Raw genomic sequence first — 17,915 nt, forward strand, 5'->3', positions numbered from 1 at the left:
AAGAAAAAGGGAAAGAAGTCACAAATAAAGAGTAATGGGAATAAAAAGGAGTTATAACTACACAAAGAGCAGAAATTAAAAGGAAAAGAATACTATGGATTATCATAATTGTTTGCTCATCATTATTATTTGATCTGCTCATCAATATAATGTTAATAAATTTGAAAACTACTATGAAATAAATTCCTGGAAAAATTATAACTTACTAAACTTGACTCAAGAAGAAAGAGAAGGCCTAAATGGTCCTCCAATTATTAAAGAAATTTAATCTGGGGGGCGCCTGAGTGGCTCAGTTGGTTGAGCGACCAACTCTTGATATCAGCTCAGGTGGTGATCTCACAGTCATGGGATTGAGCCCTAAACTGGGCTCCAAGCTAGGCATGGAGCCTGCTTGGGATTCATACTCTCCCTCTCTCTCTGCCCCTACCCCACTCATTCACACTCATGCACGTGCACTTCTCTCTCTCTCTCTCTCTCTCTCTCTCAAAATAAATATTAAACAAAAATTTTTTTAAAGAAATTTAATCTGTAGTTAAGTATCTTCCCCAAAATAAAATAGCAGGTTCAGCCAATTTTGCAAGCAAATTCTACATAACTTTCAAAGGAAGATCATTCCAATCTTCTAGACGATGGAAATGAGAGAGTACTGCCCCAGTAACATTCTACGAGGTTAACAGAGCCTCGATGCCCAAACTAGATAAAGATGATATGATGAAAGAAAATTACAGACAATTTAACTGTTAAACATTGATACAAAAATCCTAAACAGCATAACAAATCAAATCCAGCCAAGTATAAAAACAAAAATATATCTTGTCCAGATTTGCTCTATCCCAACAATTTGTGGAAGGTTTAACATCAGAATAAATTTAACTAACCACATTAATAAATTAGAGGAGAAACACCATATGGTCTTCTCGTTTGACTAGGAACAAGTATTAGATAAAATTCATCATGCCTTTAGGTTAAAAAAAATTTAAGAAACTCAAAACAAATGGGAGATTCCATAAACTGATGAATAATATCTATAAAGAACCTGCGTACAGCAATGCCTTTTTTAACTGTGAAACAGGAGAGCATTCCATAATGCCCACTCCCATCAGCCCACCATACTGGCAGACTTGAAAATTAGCCTTTATTTCAGGCGCTTGGCAATTTCTCTGCCTGTCAGTTGTACTGCTTGGCACACAAAAGACGATCTTTTCCACATATCTTAGTAACAAAACAACCCAAATTTGTTTACTTAAGCACTCTTCCTTTCTCAGATTCTATAAGGCACATGGTGGTAACTGATTTGATGTTGTTTTATATATTAATTTACATTGCCATACTGGCTATCAAATATTTTGAATAGCACTCTGGCTCCTATATAAAATCTTGCAAAGCCCCTGTTCCAACATTATAATTCTCTCTCCTCTAGACATTTTCTATTCTTATCTGAAAGGCAGCAAAAGTAAGTGGACAGAGGAGAAGGGATTAAAGTCAAACGTGTGCATTTTTTCCCCTTCTTCATGATGCAAGAAATATTTCAAGAAGTTGGTGGTGGACATGATTCTGTTTCTCCATACTCTTCCTGGTACATACAATTCTTGGTGATTGAGTGTTGACTACTACTCATTTTTATTTATGATTTCCAATGTGCATAAATAACCTAGATATTTCTCTTCACACAGGGCAATGAACTGTATGTGTATTGTTTTTAATGATCGTATTTTCCTAGTTGGAGAATCTGATTTTTTTTTTCATATGCCTTCAACTCAAATCACAAATTATTCTACCTCCACAGCTTGTTTTTCTGATACATATTTCAATAAGAATAAAGTAATTGGCAAACATGATGTTAATTAGAGGAGCTTTTTGTAGCATGCTTGACTGTTCTTTTTTCTGGTATTTGACGATTATGTCATTATTTTACAGTTGCTAAGGTGATCATGTGAGAATACTCAGTTTTGGAACACTTGAAGTCCAAGTTTGTGGCTCATGTCCTTCTGAATCACTCCACTTATAAATAAAATTAATTTGACACTGGGCCATTTCATCAACTATACTTCTGGTGAGTTAAATACAAGCCAGTTGTATTCTAGCAATAGTAAATGAGTTATTAATAAATAATAAATGACTTATTTGTTGGCCAACCCCTTGCAGCAAATACCATTTTGCTCATTTAGAAATAGAATCGCTCTATTAGGAAATCAAAGTAGTCTTGTATCAGGAAAATTGAATAAAAAGAGACTCTGTGTGCATACCACCACAGAACTGCTTAAAGCAAATCGAAATAGAATGAAATCCAGAAGCTTCCAACTGTTGGTGGAAGTGTAAGCTGCTACCTCAGATTGGAGGGCAACTAGAGATAATTGCCAAAATATTAAATGGAAACATACCTTATATCATTTGCAAACAATAGAGACCCGCTCGTGAGAAATTAGGTAATAATAATAATAATAAAACATTGTTTATAGAATAAAGAGTTCACCTGATTGAACAAAAGGCTGAATAAGAAGGCCTCAAGAAAAATAGGACTCAGGAGGTCTAAGGGTAGAAACATTTGGCCAGCTTCTTTAAGGCACCCCTTTCAGGACAAATCATCCGCAACCATTTTCCAATTTTGTGTCACTCTGTTGAAGAGCCAAGTTCCAGGAGGGAGTAGCGAGTGGCTTAGATCACATGACTCCCCTTCCCCACAAGAGGGTGGGATGCAGAATTTCTTCTCCAGGAAGGGGCAGCACTGGCCCCACTTTGTATTTGCTTTAAAAAAGCACAGCAAGGTGGGAGGGCACCTGGGTGGCTCAGTCAGTTAAGCATCTGACTCTTGGTTTAGGCTCAGGTCACGATCTCACACTTCGTGAGATCAAGCCTCGCATGCGCTGACAGTGCACAGCCTGCTTGGGATTCTCTCTCCCTCTCTCTCTGCCCCACCCCTGCTCTTGATCTCTTGAAATAAATATATAAACCTTTTTAAAAATTATAAAAAATAAGAGCACAGCAGAAGACCAAAATTTGAGATGCTTTCTTATTACATCTCCCTTTCCCCCAAAGGAAAATGGAGGTGCTGTTGTCAGAAAGAAGGAGAATGGCAGACAGGCAGATAAAAGCAGCACGTGGCCAGTCTCTCTGCCTATCAGTGAATCTATCCAGAGAATCTATTCTCCTACATCACACAGGTGGTGGAAAATGTTTCTTAATGGTAAAGAATAAAAATGATAGCAATGCTCATTAATAAGGGAGTAGTTAAATAAAGTATTGTCCATCCGGACTGGAATTCTAGGTTGTCACTGAGGTCAGTGAAGTGATAGGACACAGGAAGATCTCTAAGGGACGTCCCTAAGTGAATCAAGGAAGGACCAGAAGAGGATCACATAAGATTTTAAAAGACATCTATGGAACGGGAAAGACTCATAAAACTTCCCTATTTTTGTCTGCCACTGGTCCTTTAACATACATATGGTGGGAAAAGTTCATTCTCTAGGGGAGAAGCTCAGGCAGGGTCATGGCTTCTGTGAAGTCATAGGTAATTAACAAATCTTATGGTTGTTTTAAGTCATAAACACAGTGTCAACTCAGCAACGAAAGATGCCTAATCCCGTATAATAATAAAAATACCACAATTGACTTAAATTAGATTTTCTCCCAGCCCTCCCAATCTGAGCCCATGGAACCTGGAAGCCTGCAGACCTTGAAGGTTGCTTCTTCTGTTTTCCTTCCTTACAGTTTTCCAACCCTCAGCTTGCTAAAGGACTCTGACCCCTCCGGGTTCGGAAGCAGATAATTCTTGCCCAACTGGGGATCTCGTAGGCTGGCATCACTCTCTCTTCTGGGTGCCAGGGCCACGTGGATTCACTTGGTTGACACCCACTGCCCCTCTAGGAGCCCTCTTGGACACTATTTACAATGGCCAGTGCTGGGGCGCCTGGGGGGCTCAGTCGGCCGAGCGTCCATCTTCAGCTCAGATCATGATCTTGCGGTTGGTTTGTGAGTTCAAGCCCCACATTGGGTTCACTGCTGTCTGTGCAGAGCCGGCTTCAGATTCTCTTTTCTCCTCTCTCTGCTCCTCCCCAGCTTGTGCTCTCCCCAAAATAAGTAAGTATTTTTTTTTTAAATAAAAAATAAAATGGCCAGTTCTCTCTCCCATATGGGCCACATCTGGTTCGTGAGAAACATTCATAAACCCACGTCCCCCTCTCCCCACCTGCCATCTCCAGACACACGCAGAGCACCCAGTTCCTCTACGCGGCTGCCTCTGGCTGAGAGAAAAAGCCTCATCTTCTGATCCTTAGCTGTGTGTCAGAGGCCGGCCCCTTATTCAGAAGGGCCCCAGTAAAGCTCCCGTTGGCTTGAGATAAAGGGGAATCACCTCTGTGCTCCCACCCATAGGAGATAGGATTGATACTCAGAGTAACTGGACTTACAGCTTTCTTTTTCTTTTTAATGTTTGTACTTATTTTTGAGAAAGAGAGACAGAACATGAGTGGAGAGGGGCAGAGAGAGAGGGAGACACAGAATCTGAAGCAGGCTCCAGGCTCTGAGCTGTCAGCACAGAACCTGACGTGGGGCTTGAACCCATGACCATGAGATCATGACCTGAGCAGAAGTCGGACACTTAACCGACTGAGCCCCCCAGGTGCCCCTGGAGTTACATATGTTCAAAGCAATCCTCCCGACAAGTACTCTCTAATCTGCAATGACCTAACCCTACCAATGACCTCACATACCCTTCATGTGAGCCTTTCAACCAGTTCCTGACCACCGATTTTCAAATATCTGCATAGCGGTATATTGCAAATACGACCCTCCACCCCTCGCCTTGTCCTAGGTCTGTCTCTCTGTCTCTATCTCTGTCTGCTCTCACACCCACACACCCCCACCCACACACACCTTAATCCAGTTTACCACCTTATTACTCATGCCTGTGAGCATGTGTCTGTGTGTAAAGTCATAGCAAGATGTGGAAGGACACACACTGTATCTATCAGGGTCCTGGCATTAAAACTGGATAATGTGAGAAGAATTTGATTAAAGGACAGGTGGAATTCGGGGGGGGGGGGGGAAATGAGGTTTAGTGCAGTGCCCAGGACTACCAAGAGCACAGAAGCATTATAAGCCCCAAGTCTAATATAACCTGGAGAAGGGGGCTTTATGGAAAAGCTTTGGCACTTTGGGGGCACCTGGGGGCAGAGAGCCTGTTAAACGTCTGATTCTTGATTTCGGCTCAGGTCATGATCTCACAGGTTCATGACATCGAGCCCCATGTTGGGCTCTGAGCTGACAGCATGGAACTTGCTTGGGATTCTCTCTCTCCCTCTCTCTGCCCCTTCCTGCTCAAGTTTTCTACCCACCCCCCACCCCAGTCTAAATAAATAAACATACATTTTAAAAAAGAAAGAAAAGGTCACTTTGGCTTTTGGTGGGGATGCAACCAATTCATGATAACTCAATAGGGAGGGAACAAGAAGGAATAAATACCTTGACATCACTCCTCTCCACCTCCCATCTCCTGCTAGTGTCTCCCTGTGGCCAAGGCCAGCGAGAGGCCACAGAGCAAGAGGTCATTCATGCAGTCTGGTGTGGGTCAGCCTCCCAGCTGCAGGGTAGCCTAGGGTGGAGAAGGGTGGGGAACAGATTAGAAGGACAAACGGAAGCCATGCAGAAACACCTTCCAGAATGTCACCAGCAGTTATCTATGGAGAGAGAAGTGAAAGATGACTTTTGCCTTTTATTCTTTCTAGTTCTGCAATCGGCGTTTAAAATTTTTTTTAATGTTTATTTTTGAGAGAGAGACAGAGCACAAGCAGGGGAGAAGCAGAGAGAGAGGGAGACACAGAATCTCAAGCAGACTTCAGGCTCCGAGCTGTCAGCACAGAGCCTGATGTGGGGCTCAAACTCATGAACCGCGAGATCCGACCTGAGCCGAAGTCGGATGCTTAGCCAACTGAGCCACCCTGGAGGCCCTCTGTATTCTCCATTTTGAATTTTCTATAACAACCAAATATCGATGTATTCTTTTGGTAATGTTTTAAAAAGGAAAAAATACCTTGAGTAGTTATAGTCACAACCGCATGATTTCAGACCATAGATGGAACAGAGTCAGCACTGGAGATTCTACCCTGCGATGTGTCTCATGCCCTGTAACCTGTGTTACTCAGTAAGGGCTTATTCCCACTTAGAGCTAAGTGAACTCCAGCAGTAGCCAGAGTCAAGCACAGGCCACTGTAGAGTGTGGGAGTGTGACAGAAACAGCCAGAACTCACCCCTTGCAGGAGCAGAATCACCACCCCCAAGACATCTGTCCACATTCTAATCTCTGCGAGCTGTGAACATGTTACCTTAGCAAGCAAGAGGCCTTGTAGATGTGATTAAAGTTCCTGAGATGGGGAAATCATTCTGTACCATCTAGTTGGGTCCCGTGTAATCACAAGGTCTTTAAAGGGTACAAGAGGAAAGTAACAGGAGAGTCAGAGAACAGGAGGCGACCACAAACTAAGGCACAGGCATCCTCTAGAAGCTGAAAAAGACAAGGAACTGATTCACCTCTTGAGCCTCCAGAAGGAACACGCCCCTTACTGATACCTTGAAGTTGGCTCCATTAGACCCATTTTGGACTTCTGATCTCCAGAACGGTAAGATAACAAGTCTGTGCTGTTTCAAGTCCTAAGACTGTGGTCACGTGTTACCCAAGCCATGGGAAACTCGCACACCTAGTTTTGTGTCGTGCCCTGTACTTCTTAGACCCCTTGCAGTTAGTTCAGTGGGGGCAAAGTGACTGCATTCTGGCCAGCAGAGAATAGATAAAAGTGACAGACATGACCCCAAGTCTTGGCCTCTAAAACGTCCCACAGGATGCCCCACACTCGCTCTGGTTGTCAGCTGGAGGATGGAGTGAATCTGGCAGGTGACTCGGAAGCCCTTGGAGATGGCTGAGCTGATAGGTAGGAGGACCCCAGGTCCCAGAACAACCCCACCCCAACCTGCATTACACTCTGATATGAACAACAAATACATCTGATTACAGTAAATCATTGAAACGTTGGGGTTGTTTGCTCAAGCAAGGAGGTTACTTTGACTAATGCAGAGAGTTCTGTTTCTTGAAAGGTAAGGAGCACATATTTCCACATGGACTCCTGTGGGGATTTTAACCAGCAGAATCCATCACAGAAACCTCAGGACCTTGTTTTTAATCACAAATACTCATGATGTTCTAAAATCATTTCTTCACATATTTCAGAATAAATGCATGCTTTTCTTTCTTTTTTAAAAAATTTTTAATGTTTATTTATTTTTGAGAGAGAGAGAGAGACAGAGCACGAGCAGGGGAGGGGCAGAGAGAGAGGAAGACACAGAATCCGAAGCAGGGTCCAGGCTCCGAGCTGTCAGCACAGAGCCCAATGTGGGGCTCGAACCCACAGACCGCGAGATCATGACCTGAGCCAAAGTTGGACACCCAACTGACTGAGCCACCCAGGCACCCTGTGTGCTTTTATTTCTAAAAAATCCAAGAGATAGAATGTTTTAACAATATGAAAAATAAGAGTTGTCATTTGAGATATTAATCTGATGCCTCTGAAATTATAATCATTTATGTGCATGAGAAATCAAGAAAAGAGTTTCTGTCATTTACCCAAAGCCAGAGACTGAAGCACAGGCGCTCACACAGTTGTGACAATTTTTGGCTTCTTCAAGTGACAGGTAATACCAGTACTTGCAGAGTCAGGTGACATAACTAAAGACAGAAAGAGAATTTTTTAAATCCACTTTGGTTTCAAAAAGAAGTTAAATACTTGGAGCCAAAGTATAGGAAGTATCATTGTAGTCAGATTTCATTTGGCTAAAATTTAGAGTCAAGATTAGTCAAAATTTGGGGCGCCCAGGGCGCTCAGTCCATTAAGCATCCAACATCAACTCAGGTTCTCACAGTTAGTGAGTTCGAGCCCCATGTTGGGCTCTGTGCTGACAGCTCAGAGCCTGAAGCCTGCTTGGGATTCTGTGTCTCCCTCTCTGCCCCTCCCCCTCTCTCAAAAATGAACAAACATTAAAAAAAATTTTTTTTCAAGATTAGTCAGAACTCTACCAGAGACGCAGAAGCACTTCTGAGACATCAGATAACCAGCAATGCCAATTACCACAAACTACGGTACGCTCAATCTTCGGTCCTTGCAAAAGAGAGAAATGTAATTTAAGGAAAATATTCCAAATGCAAAGCAGAAGTAAAGGTGCTTTAATGAACAGAATGGTCAGCTTCTCTAAAGGCTGCTGAGTCCAGCTGCAAAAACATCCCCGAGGGATGTCGTTCCAAATATACACAGGGGACACTTCATTTCAGTAAAATGCAAATAATCCAGACTTCAAGACTACTGCTATGAATTTCTGAGGACAAGAAGAGCCTTTTCTTCATCTTTGACTCGATAGCCTGTAACAGAGTTTTCCCACAATTTGTGGGTGCTTGATAGAATGTTTTTGTCTAACCAAAATCTCAAAATTTATGAAGCTCATTCAACTCTGTCCTGAGCAATCAAAACCTTGTATACTTTCATGATGAAAAAGAAAAAGCAAAGGAAAAAATCAGATGAACAGCAACCTAACAAGCTAAAACGGTACGGAAAGTGATGGATGTAAGAATATGTAGTAAATAGCAATGTATGGTTCTCCCATGCAGACCAGCAAAAATCTATTACAGATCAAAATATAAAAGAGTCCATTTATAAAGCAATCAAGTCATAAATTACCTTAGAATAACTTCAATGAGGCCAACATATGGAAAACTATACATCTGTATTTAGAACTTTAAAAGAAGGCCTGAGTGAATGTAGAGACACTTTATTCATTAAACATTAATTGCTATGGAGTGTTAGAGGATTGCTAGGAATAACTGGCAGACAGACAGATAGACAGGAATGATATTTTCTCTCCCGGTGGTCCTGCTTCTCTGACCAAATCCTGACCAGTACAAGGGGTTTCTCAACACTATTGTCAGTTTCATCCTCAACGTTACCAATCAGAAAAGCATTCATTTTCTCGAGTAATATTCTATGCAAGTCAAAGTCTTTGAAAGGATTCACCTATTTTCTATTGCCTTAATAATTAGAAAGGCAAATACCCTTCTCCCCATATTCCAAATAGGAAAATAAACTGGTGACAGAAGTCCCTTAAGAAGCCAGGTTCTGAAGTATCCATTTTCCATTCCAAAAGTTACCATGAAGGAAAGAGAAGCAGTAACCAGCTGGGCAAACAGGTCTCCCACCCTCGTTTATCTGGAGGAAGTCAAGGGGCCACCTCAGCTCTGGGCCATATCAGGGACTCAGTAAATATGATGCATTTATGTGCATAAAAATTAATGCCTTTGAATGTTTTGCTTTTAAAGGGCTGATCTCCCTCTGCTTTGTTAAACAAAGCTCTTCTGATTAGTTCTAACCAGCCTTGAATTGGGGATTACTTGGCCTCGGGCAAGCTTAAAAGTGAAGCAAGTCAAAGCAAAGCATAAAAGGAGGGTGTGATTTTGCTTAGCGGTTTTTCTCATTTATTGTTTTAACCAACTCTTTTACTTCCCTGAAAGCCTAAGATAGTAGAGGCTTTCTGCAAGAAAACACCTGCGTTGCAGAGCCTCCCCGAGCCCATAAAAGTTGCGCATGCTCCAAACCACGGGGCTGCCTTCTGCACCACCCAGCTGGCCCTTGCCCCATGTCTGTAGTGGGTACGGATCTCAGTTCTCATTTCCTGGATTTCTCTTTGGACGCCTCGTCCTGCCAAGTGAGGAGAACCTACGTAATATCAGTCAGCTTAGGGTCTCCCTCCCTCTCTTTTCCCTCGAGTTGTGCCTAAGTGCAGGAAGTTTAGAGTGTGCAGAGACTTTCAGACCTTCATCTGTTCATACGAGTCCATGCTGAGACAGCTCGCGTTCCTGACCACACCATCCTTCATACTGGCGGGTCTTTCTGTGGCCACCCAGGTGCCCCGAAAACTCAAGCTTATCAAAGCCACACATAAGGTAGATTGTATTTTAAAAAATGACAATACCTCTGGGGTGCCTGGGTGTCTCAGTAAGTTAAGCGTGTGACTTCAGCTCAGGTCATGATCTTGTGGTTTGTAGATTCAAGCCCCAAGTCAGGCTCTGTGCTGACAGCTCGGAGGCTGGACCCTGCTTCGGATTCTGTCTCCCTCTCTCTCTGCCCCTCCTCAACTCATGCGCACACGCACTCTCTCAAAAATAAATAAACATTAAAAAAAAAACTTTTAAATGACAATACCTCTAATGGTTGTCTGATTCCAAAAACTTTCATGTTCATTATTTTAAAGTGTCAGGCAATACAGAAAGGAATTATGTATTTCTTTATATGTATTTATATAAAGAAGAATGGACAGTGCCCTTAAATCCTTCCAATTATGAAAAACATCAGTTAATATTTTGCTGTGTGTCATTTTAGATTTTTTCCACGCATAAATATATATATAGTTATATGTATTTTTTATCAAAAAAAGGATCCTACTAGACATGTTGTTTTGCAAATTTCTACCAAGTACTTTTTAAATTTAAAAATACATCCTAGATCTCTTTAACATCAGTAGGTAGAGGTCTACTACACTGTGTTAACGTCTCATAGTATTCCATTGGAAGGAAAACCACGGTTTTAAACTACTGCCTTATTATTGACTCTGCAAATTATTTCCAACCTTTTACTATTATAAACAATGCTGCAGTGGGCATCCCTGTGTGCTGTGTGCTGAGTTGAGCAGATGTCTTGCAAATCTCCTTCCCAAATGATATAATCCTACCTCCACGCGTAAACCACCATGCTGGAGCACCAAATGTCGTTACTCACTTACCCCTCTCCTGCCTCTCGTTCTCTCTCCCCTCCCCCCTCCTCACTCAGCCTGTCCCAGGCAGAAGCTAGAAGCGTGAGGAAATTACCTGGACTCTGCCTCCTGTCTCCCTCTTTCCCTTCCTCTGTGCCAACCCTGGAACAGATGCCAGAGACTCGGGCGAGAGGCGAAGAATGCACAAAAGGAAAAGACTGTGTTAGAAACTCTAGTTAAAAACTCTTTGTGATGGGGCGCCTGGGTGGCGCAGTCGGTTAAGCGTCCGACTTCAGCCAGGTCACGATCTCGCGGTCCGTGAGTTCGAGCCCCGCGTCGGGCTCTGGGCTGATGGCTCAGAGCCTGGAGCCTGTTTCCGATTCTGTGTCTCCCTCTCTCTCTGCCCCTCCCCCGTTCATGCTCTGTCTCTCTCTGTCCCAAAAATAAATAGAAAACGTTGAAAAAAAAATTAAAAAAAAACAAACAAAACTCTTTGTGTTTTCTCTTGGTCTCCCAAGGAAACTGCCGCCTGCCCCTCTGGAAACCTGGCCCATGATGTTTCCTACCCCAACTGAACCGCAGGGCGGGGCCTTTCCCTGTGTCGTTCAGTTTAAGGGCGGAACTGACCAGGGCGCAGGAATGGCTGTTTCCTCTTCTAGGGTGAAGCCAGGAAGAAGAAAGGAAGACGAATAGAAAGGTGACTCGAAGAGGGTGGAAGGAGAAGCGAACCAAAGGGAACTTTTCACAGAGGATGGTGTCATTTCGGAGCGGGGAACAAAACAAAGCTGCCGCCGCGTGCCCCTCATCACCTGGAGCCCGATTACACTAACACTTCATGGGGTGTGTGCCTCCATAAATCCCCCCAGCCATTTTTCTTTACAACCTCAAACAAAATTCCACTTCTGCTCCCGTGGCTGCAGGCCATAATAAATACATCTCCGGCAATTTCGGCTCTGTACATTGCCAGAATCCTGGTGCCAAATTTCATCCAGAAAGTTGACGTTACCAACCGCCTGGGCTACGGATTTTTGAATGTGTTCTTCCTTTGACCATATAATTGGGATAAGAAAGATAACTCCCACAGAAATGTCAACACACATCTGAAACTGAAAACAGATTAAACAGATCATCCGTAGACCAGAGATACAAATTCATCCACATATTTTCCATTCTACTGTGTCACTTGTACGCATAAACACCAACAAAGGAATTGTATCACTTTCAAGTGAACTTAAAATTTTATAAGTAAAATGTCTAGTCACCTGAGCAAGAAGGTGGGCCTGACTAAAAACAATAATAATGTAGAACCCCCCTTTCTGCGATAACATCAAATTGCTGAAGTTGGTGGCCTCATCTGCCACCTCACCTCCTTGTGGCCCCCCCAAACCCCACTTCAGGTGTCTGAGGATGGGACAGACACCTCGTGCTCTGTGCCACTTGCTCAGGGCTGCAGAGCCACCCTCACCTCCCTGATCACTGGGCTTGCAGGGTCACCTTCCCAACCAGCCCACACGGGGCCCCCTGCGGGCCTCATTGCCTTTATTCACTTCTGACACTGGGTCATGAGGACCATATAATCCTTCCACCTGCCCCCCCCCCAACCCTGACTCTGAATCCTGCCAGAGCAGCTTGGCCATGTGACATGTCTTGGCCAATGGGACACCAGCAAAGATGACAGGTGCTTCTTGAAGGAACCCACCCAGGCCAGCTGGAGGACAAGGGATGACATCATCCAACAGTCCACCCAGGCCCAGCTGGCCTAACCCACCCAGAGAGTGGTAAGAAATAACAAAATGAGCTTGTTTGAGGATAAATGGGTAATTTACACAAAAGGGATGGGGGTTGTCCCAGTTTTCCCAAACTCTGTCGCCTTGCTTACATACTTACGTTGTAGATACAGGACCTACATCTGTAGGCCCTAGAGATACATGACCATGCATTCAAAAGACACTCACTGAATTTGAAGCTGATTAGCCCAAAATTAGGAAACGCTACATGCCGGTCTTTGGAAATTTTGATTGGAGTCACATAATCTTTGCGAGTCCACACTGAGTCAGGAACACCCCAGTCATGACTCTGGAGGCTCCCAGATGAAGCATCCCTCAATGCCTGAAAAACCCCAACTCTGCCTAGAAGCTGGCCATACTGCCCGTAAGCAAACATATCCATGTCTGCACGTGCACCTGCGGGCCACGCACACCCTCACACACACTCACACACACACATGCTTTGGCAACAGTGACATTGGCATGTGCGGCCCCATTGGTGACAAGGGTCATTGGCCAACCACAGAGGGAACTTGCTGCTTTCCTAGCTGGGCAAACAAGGCCATGTGATCGAAGGGGGCCTCTAACTGCAGGGACCTGGACTCTTCCCAAGGAGCCTCACACATGCTGAAACCACACGGTGGTTGTTTATGGGAGGCTGAGTTCCTCCTGGAGGCCAGCCCACTGGTGGACCTGAGGGTGCTCCTGCGCCACTTCTGGAAGATAGGAGTGGAGGCCTCGGGGCATGGACAGGTGCACCTGAGAGACCAAGGGGGTTGGGTTTCATTCTCTACTTCCTGGGAGACTCTCCTGAACATTACTGCTGGGTACAAAGAAGGAAAACACTATCAACAATAGCCAAAGTATGGAAAGAGCCCAAATGTCCACTGACTGATGAATAAATAAGGAAGATGTGGTAGAGATATACAACGAAATATTACTCAGCCATCAAAAAGAATGAAGTCTTGCCATTTGCACAACGTGGATGGAACTAGAGTAGATTACGATAAGAAAAATAAGTCAGTCAGAGAAAGACAGGTATCATATGATTTCACTCATATGTGGAATTTAAGAAACAAAACAGATGAGCATAAGGGAAGCGGAAATCAGATAAAAACAGAGAGGGAAACAAACCATAATAAACTCTTAAATACAGAGAACAAACTGAGGGTTGCTGGAGGGGTGCTGGGTGGGGGGATGGGCTAAATGGGTGATGGGTATTAAGGGGGGCACTTGTGATGAGCACTGGGTGTTGTATCTAAGTGATGAATCACTAAATTCTATTCCTGAAATCGTTATTACACTATCTGTTAACTAACTTGGATTTAAATTTTTTAAAAATCAAAAAATGATAAAAAGATTAAAAGGAAAGACAGGAAAAAAAGAAGGAAAGCAGTGGTTAAGAGACACACAGCAAATGGGAGAAAAGTTGACAGTGTGGCACTCATTTGCTTCTTTCCTCAGCTGCAGTATCGCTAATCATTTAAAGGATGCCCGTATGTCTTTCCTCCAAATTTAATTACAAACTGTTCTTGGGAAAGAATCGCATGCCATGTGTTTTATGGTGCTGGGTAAAATGCTATGAATGGTGTGAAACCCACTTTTTTGACTTGAATCACCATAGAAAAGGGTAACATACCCAGTGTGTATTATTTTTAAGTGATTACAGATCGGGTCTCCACTGACCAAGTGAAGCAAACCACAGAGTGTATCCATATCAAAATAGATTTTTTTTTAATCCAGATAATTGGGGTTAATCCAGATAACACAGGACTGAGCATCTGAAAGCCTGATCTCTCGTGTGCGTTTCTGCCTCTACCACCAACTACCCACGCGATTCTCGGAAAATGTCACTCCTCTGGGCCTCAGCTGTATCATCTCAACCTGTGTAGCATCTGGACCACTTTTTTTTTTCTGTTTAGTAATTTATTTATCTATTTGTTTTTAATTTACCTCCAAGTTAGCATATAGTGCAATAATGATTTCAGGAGTAGAATCCAGTGATTCATCCCCTACATATAACACCCAGTGCTCATCCCAACAAGTATCCTCCTTCATGCCCCTGGCCCATTTGGCCCATCCCCCCTCCCACAACCCCTCCAGTGACCCTCAGTTTGTCCTCTGTATTTAAGAGTCTCTTATGTTTTGCCCCCTCCCTCTTTTTATATATTATTTTTGCTTCCCTTCTGTTCATCTGTTTTGTATCTTAAATTCCACACATAAGTGAAGTCATATGATATTTGTCTTTCTCTGATTTAATTCACTTAGCATAATACCCTCTAGTTCCACCCATGTTGCTGCAAATGGCAAGATTTCATTCTTTTTGATCACCGAGTAATACTCCATTGTATCTATAAACCACATCTTCTTTATCCATTCATCTGTCGATGGACATTTGGGCTTTTTCTGTACTTTGGCTATTGTCAATAGTGCTGCTATAAACATTGGGGTGCATGTACCCCTCGAAACGGCACACCTGTATCCCTTGGATAAATACCTAGTGCATCTGGACCACTTTTAAAGGGAAAATCTGCAGGGCGCCGGCTGGCTTAGTCAGTGGAGCATGCAACTCTTGCTCTCAGGGCTGTGGGTGTGAGCCCCACGGTGGGCACGGAGCCTACTTAAAATAATAAAAATAACTGATGGGAAAATTTTCAGACCTCCATGGTAGGATTGCTTCTTTTTTGCTGTAATAACATAAATATACACAAGTATAAAATATGGGGTCAGCCATTTGGGCTCGTAGCTAGCTCTTGAGTATCACCAAAGCACATTCCAGGAAAAAATAAAAAATTCAGTAAGCAATAGCAACACTACAAGTCGGAGTACTCCGCTGGCAAAACCAGTAGGAGAGAGAAAATCAGGGTTCTAAAAGAATAGGGGCCTCACCTGGGAGTGTGCCCCCGGGCATTGCAGGCTTGAGCAGCTCGGGGCTTGCTTCCACTGTGGTGTGCCGCATGCGGTTCTCAAACTGCGGCACACTGCGCCTCCCTTGGCAGGTGGAAGTCGTAATTCCTGGCACCAGACTAACCCTAAATCTAAGCACAAATGAGAAAACAGAACCGCACGACCGTGCATGATTAGAAAGTAATCATCCACAGAACCCAGAATATGCTTATCTTTTAGATTATCACCGAAATTCAAGCCAAGTGCTGATCTTGTAAAGAATTCGAAGGCTTTTCAGCGTCAGTCAGGATTCTCCCGCTGGAGAAATACTGGAATCAAAAACCTCTAGGGGCCCTTCAAGCTTCCCGTTTCTTCAAGCTTCTGTTCAAATCTAACCTCACCTGAGCCTCAGAAATACCGATTGCAGTACACAGATCTGCCACCAGAGGGAAATAGAGATCCACCATGGTGATGGTGAGGGGCCCATGGAGACCGCCTCCTCTTCAATAGGACAGAGATGAGCTTGGAGGCAATCCTGTGCTGTTTTTCCCTTCCCGTGGGTCCTACACATAAAATAATTCAACCCAACCATGCACGTGATAGGTGTGAAAATACTACCAATCCATTCTTTTACTCAAATAAGAGAGTTTTCTCTCTTTATTATTTTCTCTTCATTTATTTATGTTCATTGAACAAACTTTGAGTGCCCACCGTGTGCAAGAAAAAGACATGTTCCCGGGACTCAGATTGGGCACAGAATTCTTTTATTTTTTAATGCTTATTTAATTTTGAGAAAGAGGGAGAGCATGAGTGGGGGAGGGGCAGAGAAAGAGGGAGACAGGATACAAAGTAGCCTCCACAGTGACAGCACAGTAGCCTGATGAGGGGCTCAAACCCACGAACTCTGGGATCATGACTTGAGCCAACATCTGCCACTTAACCAACTGAGCCACCCAGCATCCCTGGGCACAGAATTCTAAATGGACCTCTAACCTAAGCTGAGTTGACAGTTCTCAGAGACTGTCTCTGAAATTAAGCAGTTAGGATCTTTACAAAGGGTGCAGACTCTACATTCAAAGGACAAAAGGGCACATCTTTTGAAAACAGCAGAGAGGTGTCAGTACCACGGGCAGCTGTAGTGGGCTAGAAGGAAAAGTTCTGCTTTACTGCCTCCAGGAAATTTTCTGTCAAAAACTATCCTGTTTTCTAAGCCATTCATTCAGTTAACAATTCTTGAACACCAGCCGTGTATACTCAGAATGTGGTAGATGTTTCTGGAATTGAAAAAACAACAACAACAAATAAGGAGACCAGGTCCCCATCCCCAAAGAACTCACTCTGATCTAGCTGAGTAAACGAAACTAAGACATGAGACCATAAGAGAAATAAGTACTAAACTGAGTGGTGGGGAAAAGAAGTGAAATAGGGGCTGAGGGGCACCTGGGTGGCTCAGTCAGTTGAGCGTCCAACTCGTGATTTCAGCTCAGGTCATGATCCCAGGGTCATGGGATCAAACTCCGAGTCATACTCTGCACTGAGTGTGGAGCCTGATTGGGATTCTCTCTCTCCCTCTGCCCCCTGTGCACTTGCTCTCTCTGTCTCTTTCAAGAAACAAAGAAAGAGGGAGGGAGGGAGGGAGGGAGGGAGGGAGGAAAGGAGGAAGGAAGGAAGGAAGGAAGGAAGGAAGGAAGGAAGGAAGGGAGAGGGGTTAAGAGGAGCAGAAGACCTCATCATGAACGACGAGGGAAGGGACCCACAGGGAAGGCATGGGAGGAAAGCGAAATGGGGGGAGATCACAGATCATATCTGAGATGCACTCACCTTGTGATGATATCATGTGGCCTTATCATACAAATCTCTATGACTACTTGCCTTTCCTGAAAAGCAAAACCATATCTTTTGTGGAAGGGAAGGGTCCCGAGGCCTGGTGGGCTGGGGTGAAGAAGGAGGGCTGGTGGGCATCAGGACCCACACTTCAGGAGCCATGCCTCTGCCCTACCTCGCAGCCTCGCCCTGCAGTGGCCAGACCAGGGCTGTCCCGTGTGGACGGTGGATGAACTCCATTCTGTTCATCCTGCCCAGAAAGTGCACGACAGCATCTTCACTGTGCTCCCATGTCACATACCCTGTGCTCCTGGTAGGGACAGGAATGGCTTCCCTTGTCTTTGGGGACGGGATTATGCCATCTGTGCCCCCAAAGCAGCATCACCAGGGCCCCAGGTGTCGAGAGGCAGCTCCTCATGACCTCCCTGCTTCCACCTGCAACATATGTCTCTAGAAAGGCCTCCACCCAAACTTCCTCTCCTCACCTCCAGCCACACAGCAAACCTCTTTGCCGCTTAGCATGAGAGGAGTCACAAACTGTCTTGTTCTCCTGTGTGACCTGGGAGGAAACAGTTGATCCCGGATACTGTAAATGAATCTGATTGTGGCTCCGTGAAGGGAGACCAGGGTGAAGAATCAAAACCAATGTTGCATTCA

Source organism: Herpailurus yagouaroundi, unplaced genomic scaffold (assembly GCF_014898765.1).
Source record: "Herpailurus yagouaroundi ecotype Mexico unplaced genomic scaffold, PumYag 198, whole genome shotgun sequence".
Taxonomy (NCBI): Eukaryota; Metazoa; Chordata; class Mammalia; order Carnivora; family Felidae; genus Herpailurus; species Herpailurus yagouaroundi.